Raw genomic sequence first — 17,266 nt, forward strand, 5'->3', positions numbered from 1 at the left:
GCCTTTGCATCATTTAGGGACGAGGACGGGCTTTAGGAGCAAACGTTAGGAAGAGATACTCTTGTGCTACAATCCTCAAGAGGTACAACTGCCAAGTCAAATCCCTACATATTGTCTAGACTACTCTGCAAGTGTAGGCTCGTTGGTCTAGGGGTATGATTCTCGCTTCGGGTGCGAGAGGTCCCGGGTTCAAATCCCGGACGAGCCCATTGATTGGTGCCTGGCCCGATACTTTTTTACACATGTGTTTTTCAATTCTATAGACTCTGGACTGATGGATGGACAATGGTCGATGAACATTGGGCTTCCTAAGCCTCTTTGCGGACCGCCTCATTGCGCCATGCATTAAGGAGTCCCAAGTAGCTCTCAGTCACCTTTCTGGATTTGTTTGTTAATTCATGGCTGTCCCATACCAATGCCTAAAGAGGCCCTTACATCTTCAGACTGCACGGCCTCTCAGCTGGCACACTTGTCTGAGTGTTCATGCTTGTAACGCCGTGTGTGTGATGAGCTGCATTTGTAAAGCTTTGGGCGTGAGGCATTTGATAAGTGTTCAAACAGAGACAATTGCACTGTTACTTGACCCTATTCTCTCAACCGCCAGAGGGCATAGCATGCAGCAGTTTCTGTAGTGTAGTGGTTATCACGTTCGCCTTACACGCGAAAGGTCCCTGGTTCGAGACCGGGCAGAAACAGCAGAGGGTGGCATTTTACACTTTTCATGTTCCACCATCTCGAAGCTCAAGCCATGAACTTATTTGCAGTTGCAACGGAAGAAGCAGTTCCTCTGACACGCTTTGAAATAAATTCTGAGTAGACGAGCGCACTCACATTTGCTCCGAATATGTGATGAATTAAAATTGCATGCCTGCATATGTGCGTGCTTATGTATAGTTGGATGGAAAGCTGAGGGAGCAGTTGTGCAATGCTATTTCTTACAGAAGGGTGGCGCTGCTTTTCCCTGAGCAATGTTCATGCACCCAGGCAGATGTGATATTGGATTTTTCTTTTTTTCAAGGGCAAAAGAAAATTCCTAGCCCTCAGAGCTTCTGCCAATGCAGATCCGGTGCAAAATGAAGGCTCTCACTCGCTCACTTTGTCCACTTTCAATTGATCAGCAGACCGCGTTGGTGTTGTGCTAGATTTCTTCTTCTGTGCATCAACAGCTCTTTTATACGTACCCTTCACGGGCGAATGGAAGGGAGGGTGTGCCACCAGCTTCATTGATCCTGATGTCAATGTGCCAACACCTTCAGGACGAGAAGAAGAGCTATGAAGACAGTCAGAGCGTGCCGACTGGGGCATTCATTTGGCTCATACACCGACAAGGCTTTCAGCGGCAGGAACAAACTTCAGGAATAGGCATTCTTGGCCTCGAAGCCTAAGGGGGGTGGAAACGCTGAGTACAATTCCGTCAGATGATCACAGGACCGTGGCTCGTTGGTCTAGGGGTATGATTCTCGCTTTGGGTGCGAGAGGTCCGGAGGAGCCCGATCAAGGTGGGTAACTTGAGCTCCTTTTTTTTTTTCCAATGTTATTTTCATTGGACAGACTCTCTGGCTTTCTCGGTAAGCAGTAGTCGATGAACAATTCACTTCCTGAACCTCTTTGCCTGCCATGTCCTTGCGACAAGCACTTTGTGTTCTCTGTTAGCTCTCAGTAACATTCCTTGATTTGCTTGTGAGTTTTGGCCGTCCGATCTCAAAGTGGAAATATGTCCTTCCCTCTGTACGCTGCATAGACCCTCAACAGGCATACTTGTATATGTGCGCATGCTTGATAGGACGTATGTTTTAGGCTGGATTGTGTGAGCTTCAGGCGCAAGGCATTTGATTAGTCTTTAAGCAGGTCCACTTGCAAAGCCCTTTGCACCTGTTCTCCCAGTCCCTACAAAGGGATGCAAGCAGTTGCTTCTGTAGTGTAGTGGTTAGCACGTTCAAGACCGGGCAGAAACACTCTCTGCTGGCATTTTACACAAAATCGTTTTTTTCCCCTTTTGTCACACACAAATGTAAAGTATGAACTTATTTGCGTTCCCATGGAAATAGCATATGCTCTCAAGAGCTTGAGAAATACACTGGGAAGGCAAGCATCCTCACATGTATTGTGTATATGGGGCCAATAATAAAATGCACGCGCCTTCATTTTGTGTATGTAATGTTGCAGAGCACAGAGAGGATTTCTTTTCCCTACTGCTGGGTATTTGGGTCTCTGGGATCACAGTTGGGTCCGCTCCGTCCTCTGAAATGGTGCATATTAGTTACATAGGTTAGTGTACCAAAGAAATATCACATTTTCATATACAGCTTCTTCATTTCTGTGTTCTGAGGGATTACCAGTTGTAAGAAATGCACTTGCCGGTACAGTGATTCCCTGGCTTTCTCTGGCCCGAGAAAGCTTTTCCTCTGAACTGGGAACAGAAGTTGGACTGCTTCTGCTGAACTTCCTGAAAGCATAGCTGGCGGGAGGAGGGACTTTTTGAGTGCTGGGAAAATTTGAGCTGGAAATTTGCATAGGCTGGACAGAGATTGCTTGGAGCAGCCAAAATATAATAACGGCCATGGCGCTCAAGTAAAGCAGAAAGCTTTTAGTATACACCTTTTGCACTCTTGTCAACGAAGCTGGGCTCTGTGAATGCTCACCCTACGCAAGAAAAGAGAACAGACTTTGCTGGTGACCTAAATATATATCTCGCCTGATCGAGCACGATCGAGCTCTGAGTGAGCAGCTGTGCAATGGTCATCTTTACCAAAGGGGAGATGCTGCTTTTGCCAGTGTCACGCCCATGCTCTCAGGGCTGGAGGGAGGAGGGCTGCTTTTTGTTTTTACAGGCAAAAGGAAAGGCCCAGCCCTCAGAGCTTCTGCCAATGCATATCCCAGCAGGTGCAAAATAAAGTCTCTCCCCCACCTTGCCAGCTGCAGATTGATCAGAAGACTGCTAGTCTAGTGTGTTGGGCCACTCTCTCTCTTCTGTGTATCGTCCCCTCTTATTACATAAACAGCATAAGAGGAAGGAAGGAAGGAAGGAAGGAAGGAAGGAAGGAAGGAAGGAAGGAAGGAAGGAAGGAAGGAAGGAAGGAAGGAAGGAAGGAAGGAAGGAAGGAAGGAAGGAAGGAAGGAAGGAAGGAAGGAAGGAAGGAAGGAAGGAAGGAAGGAAGGAAGGAAGGAAGGAAGGAAGGAAGGAAGGAAGGAAGGAACAGTGTATCGCAAGCACCTTTCACCCTGATGTCAATGGTCCACCAACCTTCGGGATGAGGAGTAGACCTGTGAAGACGCTCAGCCTTTGCATCATTTAGGGACGAGGACGGGCTTTAGGAGCAAACGTTAGGAAGAGATACTCTTGTGCTACAATCCTCAAGAGGTACAACTGCCAAGTCAAATCCCTACATATTGTCTAGACTACTCTGCAAGTGTAGGCTCGTTGGTCTAGGGGTATGATTCTCGCTTCGGGTGCGAGAGGTCCCGGGTTCAAATCCCGGACGAGCCCATTGATTGGTGCCTGGCCCGATACTTTTTTACACATGTGTTTTTCAATTCTATAGACTCTGGACTGATGGATGGAAATGGTCGATGAACATTGGGCTTCCTAAGCCTCTTTGCGGACCGCCTCATTGCGCCATGCATTAAGGAGTCCCAAGTAGCTCTCAGTCACCTTTCTGGATTTGTTTGTTAATTCATGGCTGTCCCATACCAATGCCTAAAGAGGCCCTTACATCTTCAGACTGCACGGCCTCTCAGCTGGCACACTTGTCTGAGTGTTCATGCTTGTAACGCCGTGTGTGTGATGAGCTGCATTCGTAAAGCTTTGGGCGTGAGGCATTTGATAAGTGTTCAAACAGAGACAATTGCACTGTTACTTGACCCTATTCTCTCAACCGCCAGAGGGCATAGCATGCAGCAGTTTCTGTAGTGTAGTGGTTATCACGTTCGCCTTACACGCGAAAGGTCCCTGGTTCGAGAACGGGCAGAAACAGCAGAGGGTGGCATTTTACACTTTTCATGTTCCACCATCTCGAAGCTCAAGCCATGAACTTATTTGCAGTTGCAACGGAAGAAGCAGTTCCTCTGACACGCTTTGAAATAAATTCTGAGTAGACGAGCGCACTCACATTTGCTCCGAATATGTGATGAATTAAAATTGCATGCCTGCATATGTGCGTGCTTATGTATAGTTGGATGGAAAGCTGAGGGAGCAGTTGTGCAATGCTATTTCTTACAGAAGGGTGGCGCTGCTTTTCCCTGAGCAATGTTCATGCACCCAGGCAGATGTGATATTGGATTTTTCTTTTTTTCAAGGGCAAAAGAAAATTCCTAGCCCTCAGAGCTTCTGCCAATGCAGATCCGGTGCAAAATGAAGGCTCTCACTCGCTCACTTTGTCCACTTTCAATTGATCAGCAGACCGCGTTGGTGTTGTGCTAGATTTCTTCTTCTGTGCATCAACAGCTCTTTTATACGTACCCTTCACGGGCGAATGGAAGGGAGGGTGTGCCACCAGCTTCATTGATCCTGATGTCAATGTGCCAACACCTTCAGGACGAGAAGAAGAGCTATGAAGACAGTCAGAGCGTGCCGACTGGGGCATTCATTTGGCTCATACACCGACAAGGCTTTCAGCGGCAGGAACAAACTTCAGGAATAGGCATTCTTGGCCTCGAAGCCTAAGGGGGGTGGAAACGCTGAGTACAATTCCGTCAGATGATCACAGGACCGTGGCTCGTTGGTCCAGGGGTATGATTCTCGCTTTGGGTGCGAGAGGTCCGGAGGAGCCCGATCAAGGTGGGTAACTTGAGCTCCTTTTTTTTTTTTCCAATGTTATTTTCATTGGACAGACTCTCTGGCTTTCTCGGTAAGCAGTAGTCGATGAACAATTCACTTCCTGAACCTCTTTGCCTGCCATGTCCTTGCGACAAGCACTTTGTGTTCTCTGTTAGCTCTCAGTAACATTCCTTGATTTGCTTGTGAGTTTTGGCCGTCCGATCTCAAAGTGGAAATATGTCCTTCCCTCTGTACGCTGCATAGACCCTCAACAGGCATACTTGTATATGTGCGCATGCTTGATAGGACGTATGTTTTAGGCTGGATTGTGTGAGCTTCAGGCGCAAGGCATTTGATTAGTCTTTAAGCAGGTCCACTTGCAAAGCCCTTTGCACCTGTTCTCCCAGTCCCTACAAAGGGATGCAAGCAGTTGTTTCTGTAGTGTAGTGGTTAGCACGTTCGAGACCGGGCAGAAACACTCTCTGCTGGCATTTTACACAAAATCGTTTTTTTCCCCTTTTGTCACACACAAATGTAAAGTATGAACTTATTTGCGTTCCCATGGAAATAGCATATGCTCTCAAGAGCTTGAGAAATACACTGGGAAGGCAAGCATCCTCACATGTATTGTGTATATGGGGCCAATAATAAAATGCACGCGCCTTCATTTTGTGTATGTAATGTTGCAGAGCACAGAGAGGATTTCTTTTCCCTACTGCTGGGTATTTGGGTCTCTGGGATCACAGTTGGGTCCGCTCCGTCCTCTGAAATGGTGCATATTAGTTACATAGGTTAGTGTACCAAAGAAATATCACATTTTCATATACAGCTTCTTCATTTCTGTGTTCTGAGGGATTACCAGTTGTAAGAAATGCACTTGCCGGTACAGTGATTCCCTGGCTTTCTCTGGCCCGAGAAAGCTTTTCCTCTGAACTGGGAACAGAAGTTGGACTGCTTCTGCTGAACTTCCTGAAAGCATAGCTGGCGGGAGGAGGGACTTTTTGAGTGCTGGGAAAATTTGAGCTGGAAATTTGCATAGGCTGGACAGAGATTGCTTGGAGCAGCCAAAATATAATAACGGCCATGGCGCTCAAGTAAAGCAGAAAGCTTTTAGTATACACCTTTTGCACTCTTGTCAACGAAGCTGGGCTCTGTGAATGCTCACCCTACGCAAGAAAAGAGAACAGACTTTGCTGGTGACCTAAATATATCTCGCCTGATCGAGCACGATCGAGCTCTGAGTGAGCAGCTGTGCAATGGTCATCTTTACCAAAGGGGAGATGCTGCTTTTGCCAGTGTCACGCCCATGCTCTCAGGGCTGGAGGGAGGAGGGCTGCTTTTTGTTTTTACAGGCAAAAGGAAAGGCCCAGCCCTCAGAGCTTCTGCCAATGCATATCCCAGCAGGTGCAAAATAAAGTCTCTCCCCCACCTTGCCAGCTGCAGATTGATCAGAAGACTGCTAGTCTAGTGTGTTGGGCCACTCTCTCTCTTCTGTGTATCGTCCCCTCTTATTACATAAACAGCATAAGAGGAAGGAAGGAAGGAAGGAAGGAAGGAAGGAAGGAAGGAAGGAAGGAAGGAAGGAAGGAAGGAAGGAAGGAAGGAAGGAAGGAAGGAAGGAAGGAAGGAAGGAAGGAAGGAAGGAAGGAAGGAAGGAAGGAAGGAAGGAAGGAAGGAAGGAAGGAAGGAAGGAAGGAAGGAAGGAAGGAAGGAAGGAAGGAAGGAAGGAAGGAAGGAAGGAAGGAAGGAAGGAAGAAACAGTGTATCGCAAGCACCTTTCACCCTGATGTCAATGGTCCACCAACCTTCGGGATGAGGAGTAGACCTGTGAAGACGCTCAGCCTTTGCATCATTTAGGGACGAGGACGGGCTTTAGGAGCAAACGTTAGGAAGAGATACTCTTGTGCTACAATCCTCAAGAGGTACAACTGCCAAGTCAAATCCCTACATATTGTCTAGACTACTCTGCAAGTGTAGGCTCGTTGGTCTAGGGGTATGATTCTCGCTTCGGGTGCGAGAGGTCCCGGGTTCAAATCCCGGACGAGCCCATTGATTGGTGCCTGGCCCGATACTTTTTTACACATGTGTTTTTCAATTCTATAGACTCTGGACTGATGGATGGACAATGGTCGATGAACATTGGGCTTCCTAAGCCTCTTTGCGGACCGCCTCATTGCGCCATGCATTAAGGAGTCCCAAGTAGCTCTCAGTCACCTTTCTGGATTTGTTTGTTAATTCATGGCTGTCCCATACCAATGCCTAAAGAGGCCCTTACATCTTCAGACTGCACGGCCTCTCAGCTGGCACACTTGTCTGAGTGTTCATGCTTGTAACGCCGTGTGTGTGATGAGCTGCATTTGTAAAGCTTTGGGCGTGAGGCATTTGATAAGTGTTCAAACAGAGACAATTGCACTGTTACTTGACCCTATTCTCTCAACCGCCAGAGGGCATAGCATGCAGCAGTTTCTGTAGTGTAGTGGTTATCACGTTCGCCTTACACGCGAAAGGTCCCTGGTTCGAGACCGGGCAGAAACAGCAGAGGGTGGCATTTTACACTTTTCATGTTCCACCATCTCGAAGCTCAAGCCATGAACTTATTTGCAGTTGCAACGGAAGAAGCAGTTCCTCTGACACGCTTTGAAATAAATTCTGAGTAGACGAGCGCACTCACATTTGCTCCGAATATGTGATGAATTAAAATTGCATGCCTGCATATGTGCGTGCTTATGTATAGTTGGATGGAAAGCTGAGGGAGCAGTTGTGCAATGCTATTTCTTACAGAAGGGTGGCGCTGCTTTTCCCTGAGCAATGTTCATGCACCCAGGCAGATGTGATATTGGATTTTTCTTTTTTTCAAGGGCAAAAGAAAATTCCTAGCCCTCAGAGCTTCTGCCAATGCAGATCCGGTGCAAAATGAAGGCTCTCACTCGCTCACTTTGTCCACTTTCAATTGATCAGCAGACCGCGTTGGTGTTGTGCTAGATTTCTTCTTCTGTGCATCAACAGCTCTTTTATACGTACCCTTCACGGGCGAATGGAAGGGAGGGTGTGCCACCAGCTTCATTGATCCTGATGTCAATGTGCCAACACCTTCAGGACGAGAAGAAGAGCTATGAAGACAGTCAGAGCGTGCCGACTGGGGCATTCATTTGGCTCATACACCGACAAGGCTTTCAGCGGCAGGAACAAACTTCAGGAATAGGCATTCTTGGCCTCGAAGCCTAAGGGGGGTGGAAACGCTGAGTACAATTCCGTCAGATGATCACAGGACCGTGGCTCGTTGGTCTAGGGGTATGATTCTCGCTTTGGGTGCGAGAGGTCCGGAGGAGCCCGATCAAGGTGGGTAACTTGAGCTCCTTTTTTTTTTTCCAATGTTATTTTCATCAGACTCTCTGGCTTTCTCGGTAAGCAGTAGTCGATGAACAATTCACTTCCTGAACCTCTTTGCCTGCCATGTCCTTGCGACAAGCACTTTGTGTTCTCTGTTAGCTCTCAGTAACATTCCTTGATTTGCTTGTGAGTTTTGGCCGTCCGATCTCAAAGTGGAAATATGTCCTTCCCTCTGTACGCTGCATAGACCCTCAACAGGCATACTTGTATATGTGCGCATGCTTGATAGGACGTATGTTTTAGGCTGGATTGTGTGAGCTTCAGGCGCAAGGCATTTGATTAGTCTTTAAGCAGGTCCACTTGCAAAGCCCTTTGCACCTGTTCTCCCAGTCCCTACAAAGGGATGCAAGCAGTTGTTTCTGTAGTGTAGTGGTTAGCACGTTCGAGACCGGGCAGAAACACTCTCTGCTGGCATTTTACACAAAATCGTTTTTTTCCCCTTTTGTCACACACAAATGTAAAGTATGAACTTATTTGCGTTCCCATGGAAATAGCATATGCTCTCAAGAGCTTGAGAAATACACTGGGAAGGCAAGCATCCTCACATGTATTGTGTATATGGGGCCAATAATAAAATGCACGCGCCTTCATTTTGTGTATGTAATGTTGCAGAGCACAGAGAGGATTTCTTTTCCCTACTGCTGGGTATTTGGGTCTCTGGGATCACAGTTGGGTCCGCTCCGTCCTCTGAAATGGTGCATATTAGTTACATAGGTTAGTGTACCAAAGAAATATCACATTTTCATATACAGCTTCTTCATTTCTGTGTTCTGAGGGATTACCAGTTGTAAGAAATGCACTTGCCGGTACAGTGATTCCCTGGCTTTCTCTGGCCCGAGAAAGCTTTTCCTCTGAACTGGGAACAGAAGTTGGACTGCTTCTGCTGAACTTCCTGAAAGCATAGCTGGCGGGAGGAGGGACTTTTTGAGTGCTGGGAAAATTTGAGCTGGAAATTTGCATAGGCTGGACAGAGATTGCTTGGAGCAGCCAAAATATAATAACGGCCATGGCGCTCAAGTAAAGCAGAAAGCTTTTAGTATACACCTTTTGCACTCTTGTCAACGAAGCTGGGCTCTGTGAATGCTCACCCTACGCAAGAAAAGAGAACAGACTTTGCTGGTGACCTAAATATATATCTCGCCTGATCGAGCACGATCGAGCTCTGAGTGAGCAGCTGTGCAATGGTCATCTTTACCAAAGGGGAGATGCTGCTTTTGCCAGTGTCACGCCCATGCTCTCAGGGCTGGAGGGAGGAGGGCTGCTTTTTGTTTTTACAGGCAAAAGGAAAGGCCCAGCCCTCAGAGCTTCTGCCAATGCATATCCCAGCAGGTGCAAAATAAAGTCTCTCCCCCACCTTGCCAGCTGCAGATTGATCAGAAGACTGCTAGTCTAGTGTGTTGGGCCACTCTCTCTCTTCTGTGTATCGTCCCCTCTTATTACATAAACAGCATAAGAGGAAGGAAGGAAGGAAGGAAGGAAGGAAGGAAGGAAGGAAGGAAGGAAGGAAGGAAGGAAGGAAGGAAGGAAGGAAGGAAGGAAGGAAGGAAGGAAGGAAGGAAGGAAGGAAGGAAGGAAGGAAGGAAGGAAGGAAGGAAGGAAGGAAGGAAGGAAGGAAGGAAGGAAGGAAGGAACAGTGTATCGCAAGCACCTTTCACCCTGATGTCAATGGTCCACCAACCTTCGGGATGAGGAGTAGACCTGTGAAGACGCTCAGCCTTTGCATCATTTAGGGACGAGGACGGGCTTTAGGAGCAAACGTTAGGAAGAGATACTCTTGTGCTACAATCCTCAAGAGGTACAACTGCCAAGTCAAATCCCTACATATTGTCTAGACTACTCTGCAAGTGTAGGCTCGTTGGTCTAGGGGTATGATTCTCGCTTCGGGTGCGAGAGGTCCCGGGTTCAAATCCCGGACGAGCCCATTGATTGGTGCCTGGCCCGATACTTTTTTACACATGTGTTTTTCAATTCTATAGACTCTGGACTGATGGATGGAAATGGTCGATGAACATTGGGCTTCCTAAGCCTCTTTGCGGACCGCCTCATTGCGCCATGCATTAAGGAGTCCCAAGTAGCTCTCAGTCACCTTTCTGGATTTGTTTGTTAATTCATGGCTGTCCCATACCAATGCCTAAAGAGGCCCTTACATCTTCAGACTGCACGGCCTCTCAGCTGGCACACTTGTCTGAGTGTTCATGCTTGTAACGCCGTGTGTGTGATGAGCTGCATTTGTAAAGCTTTGGGCGTGAGGCATTTGATAAGTGTTCAAACAGAGACAATTGCACTGTTACTTGACCCTATTCTCTCAACCGCCAGAGGGCATAGCATGCAGCAGTTTCTGTAGTGTAGTGGTTATCACGTTCGCCTTACACGCGAAAGGTCCCTGGTTCGAGACCGGGCAGAAACAGCAGAGGGTGGCATTTTACACTTTTCATGTTCCACCATCTCGAAGCTCAAGCCATGAACTTATTTGCAGTTGCAACGGAAGAAGCAGTTCCTCTGACACGCTTTGAAATAAATTCTGAGTAGACGAGCGCACTCACATTTGCTCCGAATATGTGATGAATTAAAATTGCATGCCTGCATATGTGCGTGCTTATGTATAGTTGGATGGAAAGCTGAGGGAGCAGTTGTGCAATGCTATTTCTTACAGAAGGGTGGCGCTGCTTTTCCCTGAGCAATGTTCATGCACCCAGGCAGATGTGATATTGGATTTTTCTTTTTTTCAAGGGCAAAAGAAAATTCCTAGCCCTCAGAGCTTCTGCCAATGCAGATCCGGTGCAAAATGAAGGCTCTCACTCGCTCACTTTGTCCACTTTCAATTGATCAGCAGACCGCGTTGGTGTTGTGCTAGATTTCTTCTTCTGTGCATCAACAGCTCTTTTATACGTACCCTTCACGGGCGAATGGAAGGGAGGGTGTGCCACCAGCTTCATTGATCCTGATGTCAATGTGCCAACACCTTCAGGACGAGAAGAAGAGCTATGAAGACAGTCAGAGCGTGCCGACTGGGGCATTCATTTGGCTCATACACCGACAAGGCTTTCAGCGGCAGGAACAAACTTCAGGAATAGGCATTCTTGGCCTCGAAGCCTAAGGGGGGTGGAAACGCTGAGTACAATTCCGTCAGATGATCACAGGACCGTGGCTCGTTGGTCCAGGGGTATGATTCTCGCTTTGGGTGCGAGAGGTCCGGAGGAGCCCGATCAAGGTGGGTAACTTGAGCTCCTTTTTTTTTTTCCAATGTTATTTTCATTGGACAGACTCTCTGGCTTTCTCGGTAAGCAGTAGTCGATGAACAATTCACTTCCTGAACCTCTTTGCCTGCCATGTCCTTGCGACAAGCACTTTGTGTTCTCTGTTAGCTCTCAGTAACATTCCTTGATTTGCTTGTGAGTTTTGGCCGTCCGATCTCAAAGTGGAAATATGTCCTTCCCTCTGTACGCTGCATAGACCCTCAACAGGCATACTTGTATATGTGCGCATGCTTGATAGGACGTATGTTTTAGGCTGGATTGTGTGAGCTTCAGGCGCAAGGCATTTGATTAGTCTTTAAGCAGGTCCACTTGCAAAGCCCTTTGCACCTGTTCTCCCAGTCCCTACAAAGGGATGCAAGCAGTTGTTTCTGTAGTGTAGTGGTTAGCACGTTCGAGACCGGGCAGAAACACTCTCTGCTGGCATTTTACACAAAATCGTTTTTTTCCCCTTTTGTCACACACAAATGTAAAGTATGAACTTATTTGCGTTCCCATGGAAATAGCATATGCTCTCAAGAGCTTGAGAAATACACTGGGAAGGCAAGCATCCTCACATGTATTGTGTATATGGGGCCAATAATAAAATGCACGCGCCTTCATTTTGTGTATGTAATGTTGCAGAGCACAGAGAGGATTTCTTTTCCCTACTGCTGGGTATTTGGGTCTCTGGGATCACAGTTGGGTCCGCTCCGTCCTCTGAAATGGTGCATATTAGTTACATAGGTTAGTGTACCAAAGAAATATCACATTTTCATATACAGCTTCTTCATTTCTGTGTTCTGAGGGATTACCAGTTGTAAGAAATGCACTTGCCGGTACAGTGATTCCCTGGCTTTCTCTGGCCCGAGAAAGCTTTTCCTCTGAACTGGGAACAGAAGTTGGACTGCTTCTGCTGAACTTCCTGAAAGCATAGCTGGCGGGAGGAGGGACTTTTTGAGTGCTGGGAAAATTTGAGCTGGAAATTTGCATAGGCTGGACAGAGATTGCTTGGAGCAGCCAAAATATAATAACGGCCATGGCGCTCAAGTAAAGCAGAAAGCTTTTAGTATACACCTTTTGCACTCTTGTCAACGAAGCTGGGCTCTGTGAATGCTCACCCTACGCAAGAAAAGAGAACAGACTTTGCTGGTGACCTAAATATATCTCGCCTGATCGAGCACGATCGAGCTCTGAGTGAGCAGCTGTGCAATGGTCATCTTTACCAAAGGGGAGATGCTGCTTTTGCCAGTGTCACGCCCATGCTCTCAGGGCTGGAGTAGGGAGGGCTGCTTTTTGTTTTTACAGGCAAAAGGAAAGGCCCAGCCCTCAGAGCTTCTGCCAATGCATATCCCAGCAGGTGCAAAATAAAGTCTCTCCCCCACCTTGCCAGCTGCAGATTGATCAGAAGACTGCTAGTCTAGTGTGTTGGGCCACTCTCTCTCTTCTGTGTATCGTCCCCTCTTATTACATAAACAGCATAAGAGGAAGGAAGGAAGGAAGGAAGGAAGGAAGGAAGGAAGGAAGGAAGGAAGGAAGGAAGGAAGGAAGGAAGGAAGGAAGGAAGGAAGGAAGGAAGGAAGGAAGGAAGGAAGGAAGGAAGGAAGGAAGGAAGGAAGGAAGGAAGGAAGGAAGGAAGGAAGGAAGGAAGGAAGGAAGGAAGGAAGGAAGGAAGGAACAGTGTATCGCAAGCACCTTTCACCCTGATGTCAATGGTCCACCAACCTTCGGGATGAGGAGTAGACCTGTGAAGACGCTCAGCCTTTGCATCATTTAGGGACGAGGACGGGCTTTAGGAGCAAACGTTAGGAAGAGATACTCTTGTGCTACAATCCTCAAGAGGTACAACTGCCAAGTCAAATCCCTACATATTGTCTAGACTACTCTGCAAGTGTAGGCTCGTTGGTCTAGGGGTATGATTCTCGCTTCGGGTGCGAGAGGTCCCGGGTTCAAATCCCGGACGAGCCCATTGATTGGTGCCTGGCCCGATACTTTTTTACACATGTGTTTTTCAATTCTATAGACTCTGGACTGATGGATGGACAATGGTCGATGAACATTGGGCTTCCTAAGCCTCTTTGCGGACCGCCTCATTGCGCCATGCATTAAGGAGTCCCAAGTAGCTCTCAGTCACCTTTCTGGATTTGTTTGTTAATTCATGGCTGTCCCATACCAATGCCTAAAGAGGCCCTTACATCTTCAGACTGCACGGCCTCTCAGCTGGCACACTTGTCTGAGTGTTCATGCTTGTAACGCTGTGTGTGTGATGAGCTGCATTTGTAAAGCTTTGGGCGTGAGGCATTTGATAAGTGTTCAAACAGAGACAATTGCACTGTTACTTGACCCTATTCTCTCAACCGCCAGAGGGCATAGCATGCAGCAGTTTCTGTAGTGTAGTGGTTATCACGTTCGCCTTACACGCGAAAGGTCCCTGGTTCGAGACCGGGCAGAAACAGCAGAGGGTGGCATTTTACACTTTTCATGTTCCACCATCTCGAAGCTCAAGCCATGAACTTATTTGCAGTTGCAACGGAAGAAGCAGTTCCTCTGACACGCTTTGAAATAAATTCTGAGTAGACGAGCGCACTCACATTTGCTCCGAATATGTGATGAATTAAAATTGCATGCCTGCATATGTGCGTGCTTATGTATAGTTGGATGGAAAGCTGAGGGAGCAGTTGTGCAATGCTATTTCTTACAGAAGGGTGGCGCTGCTTTTCCCTGAGCAATGTTCATGCACCCAGGCAGATGTGATATTGGATTTTTCTTTTTTTCAAGGGCAAAAGAAAATTCCTAGCCCTCAGAGCTTCTGCCAATGCAGATCCGGTGCAAAATGAAGGCTCTCACTCGCTCACTTTGTCCACTTTCAATTGATCAGCAGACCGCGTTGGTGTTGTGCTAGATTTCTTCTTCTGTGCATCAACAGCTCTTTTATACGTACCCTTCACGGGCGAATGGAAGGGAGGGTGTGCCACCAGCTTCATTGATCCTGATGTCAATGTGCCAACACCTTCAGGACGAGAAGAAGAGCTATGAAGACAGTCAGAGCGTGCCGACTGGGGCATTCATTTGGCTCATACACCGACAAGGCTTTCAGCGGCAGGAACAAACTTCAGGAATAGGCATTCTTGGCCTCGAAGCCTAAGGGGGGTGGAAACGCTGAGTACAATTCCGTCAGATGATCACAGGACCGTGGCTCGTTGGTCTAGGGGTATGATTCTCGCTTTGGGTGCGAGAGGTCCGGAGGAGCCCGATCAAGGTGGGTAACTTGAGCTCCTTTTTTTTTTTTCCAATGTTATTTTCATTGGACAGACTCTCTGGCTTTCTCGGTAAGCAGTAGTCGATGAACAATTCACTTCCTGAACCTCTTTGCCTGCCATGTCCTTGCGACAAGCACTTTGTGTTCTCTGTTAGCTCTCAGTAACATTCCTTGATTTGCTTGTGAGTTTTGGCCGTCCGATCTCAAAGTGGAAATATGTCCTTCCCTCTGTACGCTGCATAGACCCTCAACAGGCATACTTGTATATGTGCGCATGCTTGATAGGACGTATGTTTTAGGCTGGATTGTGTGAGCTTCAGGCGCAAGGCATTTGATTAGTCTTTAAGCAGGTCCACTTGCAAAGCCCTTTGCACCTGTTCTCCCAGTCCCTACAAAGGGATGCAAGCAGTTGTTTCTGTAGTGTAGTGGTTAGCACGTTCGAGACCGGGCAGAAACACTCTCTGCTGGCATTTTACACAAAATCGTTTTTTTCCCCTTTTGTCACACACAAATGTAAAGTATGAACTTATTTGCGTTCCCATGGAAATAGCATATGCTCTCAAGAGCTTGAGAAATACACTGGGAAGGCAAGCATCCTCACATGTATTGTGTATATGGGGCCAATAATAAAATGCACGCGCCTTCATTTTGTGTATGTAATGTTGCAGAGCACAGAGAGGATTTCTTTTCCCTACTGCTGGGTATTTGGGTCTCTGGGATCACAGTTGGGTCCGCTCCGTCCTCTGAAATGGTGCATATTAGTTACATAGGTTAGTGTACCAAAGAAATATCACATTTTCATATACAGCTTCTTCATTTCTGTGTTCTGAGGGATTACCAGTTGTAAGAAATGCACTTGCCGGTACAGTGATTCCCTGGCTTTCTCTGGCCCGAGAAAGCTTTTCCTCTGAACTGGGAACAGAAGTTGGACTGCTTCTGCTGAACTTCCTGAAAGCATAGCTGGCGGGAGGAGGGACTTTTTGAGTGCTGGGAAAATTTGAGCTGGAAATTTGCATAGGCTGGACAGAGATTGCTTGGAGCAGCCAAAATATAATAACGGCCATGGCGCTCAAGTAAAGCAGAAAGCTTTTAGTATACACCTTTTGCACTCTTGTCAACGAAGCTGGGCTCTGTGAATGCTCACCCTACGCAAGAAAAGAGAACAGACTTTGCTGGTGACCTAAATATATATCTCGCCTGATCGAGCACGATCGAGCTCTGAGTGAGCAGCTGTGCAATGGTCATCTTTACCAAAGGGGAGATGCTGCTTTTGCCAGTGTCACGCCCATGCTCTCAGGGCTGGAGGGAGGAGGGCTGCTTTTTGTTTTTACAGGCAAAAGGAAAGGCCCAGCCCTCAGAGCTTCTGCCAATGCATATCCCAGCAGGTGCAAAATAAAGTCTCTCCCCCACCTTGCCAGCTGCAGATTGATCAGAAGACTGCTAGTCTAGTGTGTTGGGCCACTCTCTCTCTTCTGTGTATCGTCCCCTCTTATTACATAAACAGCATAAGAGGAAGGAAGGAAGGAAGGAAGGAAGGAAGGAAGGAAGGAAGGAAGGAAGGAAGGAAGGAAGGAAGGAAGGAAGGAAGGAAGGAAGGAAGGAAGGAAGGAAGGAAGGAAGGAAGGAAGGAAGGAAGGAAGGAAGGAAGGAAGGAAGGAAGGAAGGAAGGAAGGAAGGAAGGAAGGAAGGAAGGAAGGAAGGAAGGAAGGAAGGAACAGTGTATCGCAAGCACCTTTTACCCTGATGTCAATGGTCCACCAACCTTCGGGATGAGGAGTAGACCTGTGAAGACGCTCAGCCTTTGCATCATTTAGGGACGAGGACGGGCTTTAGGAGCAAACGTTAGGAAGAGATACTCTTGTGCTACAATCCTCAAGAGGTACAACTGCCAAGTCAAATCCCTACATATTGTCTAGACTACTCTGCAAGTGTAGGCTCGTTGGTCTAGGGGTATGATTCTCGCTTCGGGTGCGAGAGGTCCCGGGTTCAAATCCCGGACGAGCCCATTGATTGGTGCCTGGCCCGATACTTTTTTACACATGTGTTTTTCAATTCTATAGACTCTGGACTGATGGATGGAAATGGTCGATGAACATTGGGCTTCCTAAGCCTCTTTGCGGACCGCCTCATTGCGCCATGCATTAAGGAGTCCCAAGTAGCTCTCAGTCACCTTTCTGGATTTGTTTGTTAATTCATGGCTGTCCCATACCAATGCCTAAAGAGGCCCTTACATCTTCAGACTGCACGGCCTCTCAGCTGGCACACTTGTCTGAGTGTTCATGCTTGTAACGCCGTGTGTGTGATGAGCTGCATTTGTAAAGCTTTGGGCGTGAGGCATTTGATAAGTGTTCAAACAGAGACAATTGCACTGTTACTTGACCCTATTCTCTCAACCGCCAGAGGGCATAGCATGCAGCAGTTTCTGTAGTGTAGTGGTTATCACGTTCGCCTTACACGCGAAAGGTCCCTGGTTCGAGACCGGGCAGAAACAGCAGAGGGTGGCATTTTACACTTTTCATGTTCCACCATCTCGAAGCTCAAGCCATGAACTTATTTGCAGTTGCAACGGAAGAAGCAGTTCCTCTGACACGCTTTGAAATAAATTCTGAGTAGACGAGCGCACTCACA

General features: G+C 47.5%; 12 non-coding genes across 12 annotated transcripts; all 12 read left to right on the forward strand.

The window, feature by feature from the left end:
* Window positions 1–136: 136 nt before the first annotated feature.
* TRNAP-CGG (transfer RNA proline (anticodon CGG)) lies at window positions 137–208 on the forward strand. Its single transcript has one exon. It is a non-coding gene; the product is annotated as a tRNA-Pro (tRNA).
* Window positions 209–622: 414 nt separating this feature from the next.
* On the forward strand, window positions 623–695 carry TRNAV-UAC (transfer RNA valine (anticodon UAC)). The gene has a single exon. It is a non-coding gene; the product is annotated as a tRNA-Val (tRNA).
* A 2,720-nt stretch (window positions 696–3,415) lies between these two features.
* TRNAP-CGG (transfer RNA proline (anticodon CGG)) lies at window positions 3,416–3,487 on the forward strand. Its single transcript has one exon. It is a non-coding gene; the product is annotated as a tRNA-Pro (tRNA).
* Window positions 3,488–3,900: 413 nt separating this feature from the next.
* Window positions 3,901–3,973, forward strand: TRNAV-UAC (transfer RNA valine (anticodon UAC)). The gene has a single exon. It is a non-coding gene; the product is annotated as a tRNA-Val (tRNA).
* A 2,759-nt stretch (window positions 3,974–6,732) lies between these two features.
* Window positions 6,733–6,804, forward strand: TRNAP-CGG (transfer RNA proline (anticodon CGG)). Its single transcript has one exon. It is a non-coding gene; the product is annotated as a tRNA-Pro (tRNA).
* Window positions 6,805–7,218: 414 nt separating this feature from the next.
* Window positions 7,219–7,291, forward strand: TRNAV-UAC (transfer RNA valine (anticodon UAC)). The gene has a single exon. It is a non-coding gene; the product is annotated as a tRNA-Val (tRNA).
* A 2,704-nt stretch (window positions 7,292–9,995) lies between these two features.
* Window positions 9,996–10,067, forward strand: TRNAP-CGG (transfer RNA proline (anticodon CGG)). The gene has a single exon. It is a non-coding gene; the product is annotated as a tRNA-Pro (tRNA).
* Window positions 10,068–10,480: 413 nt separating this feature from the next.
* On the forward strand, window positions 10,481–10,553 carry TRNAV-UAC (transfer RNA valine (anticodon UAC)). The gene has a single exon. It is a non-coding gene; the product is annotated as a tRNA-Val (tRNA).
* Window positions 10,554–13,275: 2,722 nt separating this feature from the next.
* On the forward strand, window positions 13,276–13,347 carry TRNAP-CGG (transfer RNA proline (anticodon CGG)). The gene has a single exon. It is a non-coding gene; the product is annotated as a tRNA-Pro (tRNA).
* Window positions 13,348–13,761: 414 nt separating this feature from the next.
* Window positions 13,762–13,834, forward strand: TRNAV-UAC (transfer RNA valine (anticodon UAC)). Its single transcript has one exon. It is a non-coding gene; the product is annotated as a tRNA-Val (tRNA).
* A 2,737-nt stretch (window positions 13,835–16,571) lies between these two features.
* Window positions 16,572–16,643, forward strand: TRNAP-CGG (transfer RNA proline (anticodon CGG)). The gene has a single exon. It is a non-coding gene; the product is annotated as a tRNA-Pro (tRNA).
* A 413-nt stretch (window positions 16,644–17,056) lies between these two features.
* On the forward strand, window positions 17,057–17,129 carry TRNAV-UAC (transfer RNA valine (anticodon UAC)). Its single transcript has one exon. It is a non-coding gene; the product is annotated as a tRNA-Val (tRNA).
* The last annotated feature ends 137 nt before the right edge of the window (window positions 17,130–17,266 follow it).

The sequence above is a fragment of the Ambystoma mexicanum genome, unplaced genomic scaffold (assembly GCF_040938575.1).
Source record: "Ambystoma mexicanum isolate Mex_15411 unplaced genomic scaffold, UKY_AmexF1_1 Mex_scaf133, whole genome shotgun sequence".
NCBI classification, from domain to species: domain Eukaryota; kingdom Metazoa; phylum Chordata; class Amphibia; order Caudata; family Ambystomatidae; genus Ambystoma; species Ambystoma mexicanum.